Source organism: Passer domesticus, chromosome 6, assembly GCF_036417665.1.
Source record: "Passer domesticus isolate bPasDom1 chromosome 6, bPasDom1.hap1, whole genome shotgun sequence".
NCBI classification, from domain to species: Eukaryota; Metazoa; Chordata; class Aves; order Passeriformes; family Passeridae; genus Passer; species Passer domesticus.
This window is the reverse complement of record NC_087479.1, coordinates 23,923,349-23,936,357: the sequence shown is the minus strand read 5'-3', so window position 1 is coordinate 23,936,357 and position 13,009 is coordinate 23,923,349. Positions and strand designations below refer to the sequence as shown.

The 13,009-nt window shown below is 36.6% G+C and overlaps 1 long non-coding RNA gene across 1 annotated transcript in view; it reads right to left on the bottom strand.

Annotated features, from left to right (window-relative positions):
* Positions 1–11,200, bottom strand: part of LOC135302899 (uncharacterized) — a 40,855-nt gene extending 29,655 nt beyond the window's left edge. The window contains exon 1 of the long non-coding RNA XR_010364453.1: positions 10,693–11,200. This is a non-coding gene — a long non-coding RNA (uncharacterized LOC135302899). The remainder of the gene's footprint in view (positions 1–10,692) is intronic.
* Between the last annotated feature and the right edge of the window lie 1,809 nt (positions 11,201–13,009).

The window sequence follows — 13,009 nt, the reverse complement described above, 5'->3', positions numbered from 1 at the left end:
ATTTTGAAATACCTTTAATTAAAAATCTTTCATCTGTAGCAAATATATCTCATTCTGTGTGATTGAAAAAATTAAATTAACATTTTCTTACCTAATACAAATAGCTGCTGACTGATTCTGCTGCTCTGCAAATCTCAGTATCCATTAAGGTTCACAAAAACTTTATAAACACAAGAGATGTGTACTTACTGGTTGTGCCTCTTAAGAAGAAACAGTGGTTTAACACTCAGTCATTGAACTACTCCAGTTTCCTGTAAGTTCATCTAGTCAACTACAGGAAAGAAAATAAGGGTGTATTCATATTTTTTCCTATTTACAAAAAATATTCTACATCCATAATAGGTTCCACTAAATATCTCACTCATTCATTCAGGTAAAAGTAAATATGTAAATTTGAGCAGGGAAAAATAGCAAATATTCATGAATTGAGAATTCTTGTATATTTCTGACCAAAGTCAATTGATGCAGCATTCTACTCACCCATAACAAAGGAGTTCACTGCCAAAAGGAAGAGAACATTAGGGACCACTGTTTCTCCTTGTAGGGATTCCTGCAGTTACCTGCCATTCCTTATATGGCTACACCTTATTTTCAAATTATAGCAATATTACAAATGGGTTTGCTAAATTAGATATATCTAATATCTTTGCTAGGTTGCAGGATTGAAGTTTAGAAGAGTCCTGCTTAATCCTGATTCCCTATTATCCTTTTCTACCAAGATGAGAAGACTTTTGTAGCCAGGTTTGTTTTACTAGCCAGCATTATGCTTACAAATATTGGTAAACTTTATGTAACCTTCTCATAAGGCTGAAGACTAAAACATTAGAAAAAGAAAGAACACACACAAGGGGAAAGAAACTAATGAAATTCTTCTGAGTTGGTATCTTCAGCCTATAAAGATATTGGAAGGGGAGACTAATTCATCATATTGAGGCTCCCAGATCCTAGTGCCATGGGAGCATCTGCTAGGAAGGCCAGCAAGAAAAACACCATTTGAAGTCTTTAGTCTTTATGCTTAGAAGCAGCAGCAGTAAAGACAAAATTATATGAATGCTGATATGAACCTGCCTGTGTTCACAAAGAGGGAAGCTGACTGATAGAGAAATCCCATAGTCTCTGCCAGATATATTTCTAATCACTAGCCGTGCCTCATACTGAGTATTTCCAGGCATTCAGGCTGAAATTCCTTAGAGATTATTTTTTAATGTTTTTCCATAGCTGTGTGCCCAGAACAAGAACCCTCCTTGAGGAAGAGATTAAAGTAAGCTAATTCTGCCTTGGAAAAGGGTGGAAGCGTGACAGTGAATAACAGGAAGGCCCTGGAGAGCTGAACCATGCTGCCATGGCAATTGAAGGAAGCATTATCCACCTTCCCACACACTGCACCAACAGCAGCAGTTGCCCTTAAACTGCTCAAGGACTACACACTGCCTGCACCAGAAATTTTTGCTCTACCACACGATCAAGTGATCCAGGCAATTCCTTGTGTCTAAACTGTATCACTGTTGCCAGTTCTGTAGCAGCATGTGCCAATGGAACAATGCAATTACTTGTGAAGAACGTCCCTGAAGCCAGAATACTTTTGAGGTTTTAAGCAGCTCCCCTCACAACAACATCTGAGAAATAAAAGCTAACAGCAAATGACCACTGACATGAAAGAATGTTCAGTCTCATTTCCCTTTTCAATACAAGTCTATCCAAATATTTGAGCAGATGTATCTGTCCTATTGCCTTTTAAGAACTCTATATTTTATCACTAGTTTCGTTTTGAGAATATGAAGATAGGAATAGTAAGAAAGCCAATTTGATCTAAATCTATGGTAGGGAACAAGTTTAAAGTAGCATGCATGTTCTACTTACAGTTTATACAAAATTAAATCCTCATTATTTAGTTATATGACTTTCTGTACATTGCCTTTCAAAATTTAAGCAGGGATTATGTGTGGAAGTGCATATGGAATGCAGCTTAGAAGTTAAAAATAAGTTGCCAAAATAAATTTTTATATTATCCCCTGAGCAGAAAATTATTTAAGTGAAATCTGCTTCAATTTAATCAGTACTTCTCAAAAGTGATCTTTGTGAAGCAAGACCCAGTTCCACAAATTAGTCTGCAGAACTATCTTACATGTTTGCACTTTTTTCTGACAAAAATAATTTAGTAAGTTGCTTATGACATTGAACCATCAGGATCATAGTGTTAAAAGCTTTAACTAGGCATTTAAATTTTCCATGAGCATTTGGAATTACCAAAATTTGTCAGCGTTAAAAAAATCGAGTATTATTTACTGAATTTCGCATTGAAATAATAGCCAATACAGGAAAGAAAAGTATTTGAAGTTAAAATCAAATCAGCAAGATCGTATACTAAGCACCAGAGCTACCATAAAGATTTTGTGTTGTCTATCAGTCATTTTGCTCTCAAGAGAGTTGCTACATACATGGCACTTCTGAAGATTAGGCATTTGCTTGCATATACAAGTGGTCTTCATTTTAGGGTAGTTTGGGTATATGGAACAGCCATTGCCAGAATCAAGCTAGCTACTCCTAGGAAAAATAACCATCTTCCCTTCCTCCCCCACTTGCAGCATCAGAAAAAAAAGCAAGTTCTGTGTAGTTCATATCTTTGCTCCTCTCCCCATACCACGAGTATAGGTTAGATAAGGCTTTAGCCTTCAGCTTTGATACACAGTGCTATAAAATCTTCTACTGCCCTTGTTACTCCTACTGTCCAACTTCACTTTCCAGTTTCCAGTTAGTCATTGGCCCTAGTATATTCTAAACTATTAATAGTGAAAAGCTTTCAACTTAAAAAGAAGAGCAATTCCCCAAAACTAAGACTCGAGAGTGCAAAAGAGAGCAAGGTTCATAGAGCTTGATCTCACAATGTAGACAACCTATAAAACCAAGATTTATTAATATTTTAAGTAGCTTCATTTTATTAAGAAATTCTTTGAAATTCAGCTTTTAAAGGGAGGAAGAGTGCTATCAGTAAAAATAAGATGAGGGTACCAATAAAGAGCGCTTATAGAGACAAGTTTCCTTCCATGGTATCTAAGCATCAGCAAGATAGGAAGAGAGAGCAGAAAAGTACCATACTTGAAGCAGTCCAAGTTTGCTCTGAAAGTGATACATCACTGGCAGGGTTGTTTAAAGTTATTGGTTTGGGGTTTTTTATATCATTATCATCATTATTTGTGGTGGAATCACCATCCCTGGAAGTGTTTAAAAAAGCTTGTGAATGGGACACTTGCAGACATGGTTTAGTGGTGAACGTGGTAGCTCTGGGTTAATGGCTGGGCACAATGATCCCAGAGTTTCTTTCCAAACCTAGCAATTCTATGGTTATTATTCCAATCAATATAACATTTGAATACATTCCAATTCTTTGGTAATCCAAATACACGGAAATAATGGGGAGAGTTTTCTGTGATTTCAACCGTCAAAAGAAAAATCAGATACTGTAAGATTTGCTAAAGTACTAAGCTTCCAACTGACAAAGCAGAATAAAATGAAAAGGAGCTTCATCTAAACGGGTTGATTGTCAGGTAAAATATGCAACTTTAAAATAGAGGGAAAAAATATAATAGCAGGTTAAAATGCTTAGAAGACTGCATTACATGCTCTGTTCTTAAATATGTTATTATCTATCACTGTTCCTACAAAATATATGGATGAAGGACATACTGATTTTTTTTTTCCTCGCATTAAAATCCACTTACAGAGCAGTGCCATAATTTTTCATATTTGGTACCCTTATTAATATTCTTAATTTAACCCCTATGATTTACCCTTTCTCAGCATATTGAAGATTTCAACAAATAGGGCACATTCATTTGGATATGAATGAGATTCCTGCAAAAACTGAAGGCTAGAAATGATCACAGAAATACAGTCTGCCTGATGCATTAGTTTAAAAATTGCTATGAACTGCCACAGAGCATAACTCAATAGCAAAGGAGATCAAGGAAGAACTTCATTCTTTAAAAGTTTTGTTGATTTGGAGGTGGAGGATGGGGAGGGAACTGCAGTCAGACTGCAGACTACTCTGGTGTAGTCTCCAAGGGTGTCATAAGATGCTAATAATAATTCTGGAAGTTCAAGGAGTTTTGAAATGTTTATAAGCTCTACTTTTGAAAGCTTAGCTGTTGTCTCAGATTTTAGCACCTGTCAACTCAAGCACATTGGAGCAGAAGGTGGCACTGGTGTAATAGCAGTGGGGAGTGTGAGCCTCTGGAATATCACAGAGGAGAACCAAGTGAAGAAGGTTTCTTTCCCAAATAAGAACTGAACATGTGAAGAGGACACCTAGACACACTGAAATAAAAATAGTGAATAAGTTATGTCTCCACATGAAGGAAACATAACAGAGTGTGACTAATTTTTAGGTGGTCTCTGAATATTTTGCTAATTTGTGTGGTTTGTTTGAATTTAAAACTTTTGTTTGTTTTGGTCTTTAAGGAGAACAAGCATTGCAGGAAGCAGCACTGCAAAGTCTCTAGACTGGTCCAAGAGGAAGACAATAGGCTGCTGGCCCAGAAGGAAAACATGACACAGATGGAGGATAGAAATACATGAATTATAGTAAATGAAATTGTCAGTATGATCAACAGCTCAGGACAGAAATGGACATCACGATGTGGGAGCAGCAGAAGAGGGATGAAAAAGGAGAAAGGAATGGAAAAAAAATTTTTTAATTATAACTAATTACTAATGCAACCAGAATTTTTCTCCAAAAATGGAAATTTTTGGAGAATTCTTCAGCATCTCTTGGATGAAACTGCTTCTTTGGGACTGCAAGACTGGTTCTCTCTTTTAAGTGTCTGGCATAAAACTCAGTTTAGCCCTCTGAATCAATTTTCAAATATGTATAATTCATCACAATAATTGTTAAAAGACTTTAAGATAGCAAGTATTAATTCAGTATGTTTCACCTGCACATTACCACCAACAGTCTGACTACTGTCTTAGTACCTTACCCTGCACCCAGAAAAATATATTTTATCTGGATCAGAGCTACTATACATCATCATCATTCTAGTGTGAAGGTTTTTCATGCCATGATTAAGTAACCATACTTGAGGTTAAGGATGCAATTATTTGTTGAGTTTTTATTAAATTTCACTTTGTTTTGTTTACCTGACATCAACATTAAGTTGCTTATATTTGTGTTGGTTTTTAAATACTACTGGAAATCACCAGATCATTATACTGGATAATTTTACTTAGTTTAGCTGGACTGCTGTACATTTTGCATGTACTGCTATAGCCATTGCTACAACTGTAGTCAATATTTATTTTAATTCTACTGTTTAAGGGATATCACATAAGCAAAACTAACATTTCTTTTACAGTAATATGTGAACCTTATCTCAAATAAAGCAAAAAACATTAAACACTTTTAAAGGGTAAATCTGCTCCAAGAAATTCTGCACAAACTATTATTATTAATAATTTAAATTAAAAAATAGTATTTAATTATTTCTGACAGTGAAACAGCAAGAAACTTATGCCAGCCTGGTTTTCTTCCCCAAGAATGCTTCATAATAGACTACTAATATTTACAAATTCTCTTGTCATAAAAAGAGCATATGAGCACTGATTTAATTGCTGAGAGACAGTATGTTCACATATGCTCTGGACCAAAACTGAGCTGTTTTTCAACAAGAGACTATCACCATCAGTTTCCCGTAGCATACACACACACAAAATGCTAAAATCTACTCTTCTTCATATGAGGCCAGTGGAAAGTTTTAAGATTATTTGTACTTTGCGCTGCAAATTTCACTAATCAAATGAAATCATAAGTATGTTTTTTTAGGCACTTACTTCTCTTTACGGCACTAATTGAGAGTATATGTATAGAACCAGCATAGAAAAGCAGATTACTTTTATTTTAAAAGCATGTTATGTTTTTACAAATATCAAAATTCTCCCTGCGTAAATGAATCTCAGAAAATCTATGCAAAAAGACAGATTGCCAAGCAAACTTCAGAAAGGGTCAGTCTGCATGGAGATGTGCAAAGTCATTGCTCATCTCCTGCATCCAGAGCTGCTCAGCAGATGCCTAGCAGGAGGCATTAGGCTGCTATTCTTCAGCTGTAGGAAGCACATACAGAGAGGACCTGCAACTGATAAAAAGCCAAAAAGCACATTTTAGACCTAGGCACACTAGCTCTTCCTAGTGACATGTATCTGCTCATTTCAAACTTGTACCTTCCTCTTGTTATCCTTTGTGCAGTTTCCTTCCTTATGTCTTGCATCCCCCCCTTTCTCCATTGCCCCTCAGCCCTTGGCACAGCAGATCACCAACACACCTTGTGAGCAACCTCGGGGTTTATTGTGTCTTTTAAGTGAGCAAATACTCTCCCTCCACATTCAAGAAATTAATTTGATATGACAGGTTTATGTCACAGCTTTTGTCTTGCTCTGTCATATCAGGATGCTCTGACCTCAGCAGCAGTATCTGGCTATGTCCAGGATCCAGGAGAACCAAAGAAGTAACGTACATTGTCCAGTCTCAGCAGCAACTATTCCTTGCCTCAGTGCAGCAAAGGTACCTGCTGCCAAGTCCTGATTCAAAAATCCAGACTGCTGAAGCTCTCAGAAGTATTAGAGAGCAGGTAAATACTCTTTCCTCCCTCCTGATCCCAAAAGCCATTTCCACCCCTTCCCAACTGATCTATAAAAAGAGTAAGCAGTAGAATCCAGTGGTTTGGGTACCCTTTCTTCTGGCAAGAGGTGTTTCCCCATCTGTTCTCTAAAGAAAGGAGAGACCAGAGGGGTAGCCCAAGCCGTCTGCACTGCAGGTCTGGGTGCAACAGTTCCAAGCTGAAGGAGGCTCAAAGTTCTTCTCTCTCACCCATATACTTTCCTGAAATGCAAATTTCCCCATTTTGGATTTGGGCTCAGAGCACAGGGTCCTCATGTAAATCTGGGGCTCTAAGCACAAAAGGTAAAAATTTGCTGGCATACAGCTGAACTTTTCAGGAATTTGAATTCATTTGAATGATGCACACAGAAAGGTACATGCAGATATAGGCTTTACATGCATTCTAAGGAATTTCTGCTCTTTCCTTATGGGATAAAGCACACAAGAATGTAGAGAGTTAGGAAATAAACTACCTGGCTATAACATCCACACACTCTGTTTGCCTTAACCTGGAAGACACAATTGTATCTGGACAGCAGTGTTTAGAAAAAATTTCCTTCTATCACTGGATCTATGAACTAGGACAGGGTGGAGTTTCAGGGCTATTTTTAACAGTTTCCTTCATTTTCTTTCACTTCTATTCATAAAGTGGAGACTTATTGAACCACGAAAAGTCATCCCTTGGTCCTAGGAGCAAGGGTCTGTAAGAATATAGTAAGTTTAGCGATATGATTTTGGTTCTCAAGCCAGACACTTTAGCATTGTATTTAATAGAATTTGAGAAATCTTTCTAATGTTGATTTTCACAATTGCTCATCTCTCTTAATTTCTGGAGTCCTGTGGAAAATCTTGATAAGATTTTCAAAACTATGCAAAAATTCTGCATTTCTGTTGTTTAGTAAAATCTTCTGTTGGATAGCCCTTATACTCAACAGTGGATGATTATTGTATTTATCTGAGTTTTTTATCCCTTCTGTGTCTATCTTCTCTCTCTTCAACACAGAAGACCTCCATACTGTTTAAATTTTCTCATGAGAAGAGGGGACTCAAATCATAAGATGGAACAGACACAATTTTAGAAAAAGACATAAGGGTTACCTCAGATTTTCTGTTTGCTTCTTTCCTACTATTCCCTCGTACTTCATAGTACAAAAGCCAGTGATGATAAGATCTTTAGTGGGCAGTAATAAATACCTGAAAACTCCTGACCCATACACAGTAAGTGATGATAACACAAAAGCTGAGACTTTTGACACTCACCTTTCATCTGACTGCTTTGAAAATCTAGTGTCATTGCTAAGTTTTGCCACATGATTACTCAGCTCCCAGAATCATATATGAGTAGAATGAAATTTTTAGTTACATGCACAGATCTTTCCTACACACTACTTCCATTCTCCTCTACCTTGTTAAAAATGTCTCTGTCTCTCCCTTTTCCTCCTTCTTTGTTAATTTTGTTCTTCAAAGCTCTGAGATAATCTAAAGACACCATAAGACAAAAAGGAAATTTTTCTCACAGATCAAGAGTTGACTAAAAAACAGGCACAGAAGAACTGGAATAAATGGATAGAGCTTTTTGGTACAAGTAGTTGAATATCCTCTGAATAGTGAGCTTTCAAAACTTTGCTTGCTTGGTTCTAGCCCTTGCCTCAAAAGAATAACCACACACTTTAAGTCAACAAAATCTTATGCTGTGATTCCTTTTTTTTTTTTCTGCAAACCCTCTTTAACAGCCTCTTCTGTTAATTATTCTGATTTTTGTACCCCTTGCTGATGAGCTGATGGTATTTTCCTAGTTCCTTTTCTTCCCCCACCTCCCCACCCTCAATCCAAAAATGCAGAGAACTTATTTCCTTTATGTTTCCATTACTAATGACAATGGAATAATCATCAAGACTAAATTATCTCTGTTGTCCTGCCTGATGAGTACACACTTGAACCATTGCTAGTCAGAGGAAGTGTATTCATAGTACAGCAATTTTCATAGCAACAACTATATGAAAACAACAACATTCAGAGGAGTAGAATTTCCTTTTACTTTAGCATTTTTTAAATTTTTTTACTTCTACTTTTACTTCTATTATATCATTTTCTATCATTGATTTTCTGGGAATCACTGAAGTATAATAAGTAATTTGGAGTATCTGTTCAACTCACAACTGAAAATCCTGAAACAGACACTGAAAGATAGTTGTCTTCTGTGGCACACCAGCATTGAATTTCTGCTTCAAAGCCAAGAGGAGTATAACAAAAGGATTACTTGTAGCAGTCAACGATATTAAAACAGAACATATCAAGACATATAAAGGTCTCAGAAAGCCTTGAAGCTGTTTGTTAATAATACAATTTCCACAGTTTGAAACAGAATAACTACATTTACTGGCAATATTATTAGATTTGCAATTCATGGGACTCTAAACACCTTAAGTGACACCACACAATTCTATTCTTGTGTGTTTTTTGCCATCTGGGTATTGCAGGATGGAAAGTTCTGGAAAAACTTGCCTCAGGGTTTCTAACTGAAGGTCTTATTTTCAATGCCGATAAGCTTCCTGAATTCTATGAGCCTGGACTAAAATTTCCTGTGCCAAAAGTGTGCCTTGGAACACAAGGAAGAACTTTACTGTACGAAGGAGTGCACACTGGAACAGATTGCTCAAAGAGGTTGTGAATCTTCCTCACTGAAGATATTCAAGAACTGTTTGGAATACACAGCCCTGTGCCATCTGCTCTGGGAATGACCCTGCTTGAGCAGGGAGGTGGAACCAGATGACCCCCTGTGCTCCCTTCCAGCCTTACCCAGCCTGTGATTCTGTGGTTTAGTTCTGTGATTTTCCATTATATGACTAGCCTTTTGGGAAAGTAAAAATTTAAAAAATAAAAAAAAAGAAAGAAAAAATAAAGAACACTACAGGGTAACCGGTGTTTCACAATTAAGTTTTCATTAATGCCATTACTGCTGTGCTCTTCAAGTTACACAGTGCTGTCTTTGCTTAATCTGACTAATACCACAACAATAAACTGGTTTTAACAAACACATCCACGTGCTTTCTCTCCCACATGATAAAATAGCACTGTCAGTTGCTATGATAAAAAGTCTTTTTCCTTGTTATATTAACTTTTTTCATGTGTGCCTCATTATTTCTTCATGTTGATTACTCAGTGGAAGAGTTGAATTCTATTTAAGGCTATGGAAAAGGTCACGGACAAAAGGGAACTCGAGTCTCTGTTTGCCATTTAAAAAGAAAACTACCACACTTGTGTTAATATTTGCTTTCACTTACAGCAGGTATACTTAGGCTATCTGAATAGCAAATCATGGTGGGCAGTGTGAATGAAAAAGTACTGAAGTTATTGATCTCAGGAGAAAGATGTAGACATGTAACAACTGATTCTTTTCCAACAGAAATCTCTGAAAATACTTGGGATTTTCCTGTTATGGTTAAAAGCTGTTCAGCTACTCAAACTTATCAGCTAATCACAGCAGAGAAGAGAAATGGCATTATTTGTATCTGATATCCAGAGAAGTAAAATAAGTAATCAGAACAAGCAAGTTAAAAGTCTATTAAAAATGAAACTGAATGCAAAGTAAAAGTTGCTACAAAAAATTATTTCAATAAAAATAAAGTTACATGAGCATAGGACGTGAATGACTTCTGGGTTTGGTCAGCTGGTTGATTACTTTTGGTGGGGGGAGTGAAAACATTGTGAGAAGAATTTTGGTGGTAAATCCAGTCTTAATTCACCAGACAGACAGTCATTTTTAAATGCAAATATTACCACTGCTTTCAAGGAATGGTGTAAAACCAGAATTCTAAGAGATAACAAAGGTCAGGATTTGAGATTTGCTGCCTGGATCCATCAATAACATTCCAAAGAACAGTATATTTTCTATTGTGAAAAATTATTTATTGAGAGGCAATATTTCATAACTTGCAGAAGTGTTTGACTGCTACTTGTGAGAGTTTGCACAGACTGTAAAAAGGCTTCAGTAAGGTCAGGATCTTCCAAAATAGGCCCTGACAGATACAAGCAATACTTACCTTGCCTGCTCTGCCTTGATATCTGCCTTGGTTGTCGGAAGTAACCAATGCAATATATCCCTTCCAGCATGATATTATCTCTTTCCTCAGTATCATTCATTCTTTTGCCATCTTGCCCATCCTGTAAGTGGGAATGAACAGAGAAATTAAGCACGAGAAGATCAAGCCTGTCCCTGCTTCCAATTAGGAGAAAGGCTGTAAGCAAAATAGAAAGTGCACTGAAGGAATATGCAAAAGACTGTACTAAAAATGTAATTATGGTCCAGGTAGAAGAAAAAAGGCAGGAAACTGCATCTTGGAAAAGGTGATACAGAATGGTATTTCCTCCCACACAGCTTTGGTAACAATATGCTAATGTTGTATATTTGACAGTAGTCTGCTCCAGCCTCTGCATCTGTGACAGCCAAGGCATGAAACAGCATTTAAAATAGCATTTGCTTATTATTTTAAAGTATTATCGAAATTCATAGTTGCTACGGTATTAAAATATGACTCAGATAATGACTAGTCACTGTTCAATCCAAAATTGCAGTTAAAGTGGAGTTACTTACATGAAAATGGAATCCTAACACATATTAAATTCTGCCTTTAGATGTGATGTCTAAACAGACATCCTGGAAACAATACTTCATACATGTCAACACATCAGGAATGCTAAGAAGGCTTGCTATGTATGAAGATTGTGAGGCATGGTCTCTTGATGGGATTAATGTAGGTGTTATTTTGCCTTTTTAACCTAGATTAACTTATTTTTTGCTTTTATAAGCTTTTAAATATCTATAGATGACAGCTTGGTTCAGCTATTCACTGCAGATTGACTTTTTCATTCTAATTACTTCTTTTCTTATGGTATATGAAAGCATTACACATAAGTTCCATTTTACTGGATGACTGATTTAAAAATATACCTGCATCTCCAGTCCATTTTACACACTGAATGAACAGATAAACAACATCATTCATTTTCACCAGGGTATTTTCTTTAAGAAAATTATACAGTTCAGTCCACAGAATTAAAAAATTAAGTTGTACTAAGTGATTAAAAAGCACATACATGGTTTTGAACTCTGCAGAGATTGAGAACATAGAAGGCCGTTAACAAAAATTTCAGACCAGAACTACCAACCAGAGAACAACATGACCTGGGGTGCTAGGGGAAAATTAAGAGTTCAGAATTGTGTCAGAGGCTGCTTCTAGTGACTCATTTGGCAAGAAGAGAATAGTTTCTTTGTATTAATCCTCAGCGCCTCACCTAGAACAGGGAATGTTTTCTGTAACCTGCCCAGAATGCTCTCTATTTCCTTTCCCATGGCTTCTCATCATCAAAATGTACCCTACCCATTCAGCAGAGTATCCTGGGGAGCAGGGCATGAATGAGGAGAAAGTACCCACACCCACAGAGAGCAAATAAAGTGACAGTCACCGTGTCCTCTCCAGGAGGAACTCAGAAAAAAAACAAGTCTTTGTATTGCCTCTTACTTTCTCTGTTCCCAATAACTTTTTAATTGGCTGCTTTCACAAGGCATACTTTTCACTATACTCATATCCACATAGGCAAAATGTGCAGACCAAAACCACAAAGAGGGAGAAGGGGCACAAAGGGAGAAACGTCTTTATATATTTGTCAGTACCTTTTCTTAGTTGACCAATATAACAGTGAAAGAGTTTCTATTGAACATCAGTGGTTTGAAATATTTCAAGATTATTAGTAGGTCAGGGATAAAAATAATTTTTTTCCAAGATTCACAGCACAATAGTTTATATAATTCTGCTTCTTTTAATACCTCACAGCTTTTATCATCTGACATTTTTCTTCTTTCCAAAACAAATTTCAGCTTCCTTAGTGCATTGCTGCTTATTTTATTGTTTTCATTTCCATTTTCTCCCTTGCACTAAGATTCCACCACAGAGATTACACAGCCATTCATATGTTCAGCAGGGCTAAACACTTACTGGACAAATCCCAAACCATCTTACTGCCTGGGGGCCAAGAAAAGGAGTTTCACAAATCTACAAAACCATTCTTGGACTGGAATTACTGACCCTGAGAAAGTTCATATCATCATCTTTTCCTGCTTGCTAATTGCACTGCTCATTTCCAATCAGCATGTTCCATCTTGAAATAATTGTACTCAAGAGATTACTTCTACAGTCATGTGTTCAATCTCAGAAACTTCAATTACTTGCACTCATCACAAACAACTTTGGCTCATTCTTTATGTAACTGAAAAAAATCCTAGAATTTCACTCTCCTTTCAGAAGGAAAACATGGAAAAACAGAAAAAACAATCTTGTCATACAAAGCACTGTCACTGTA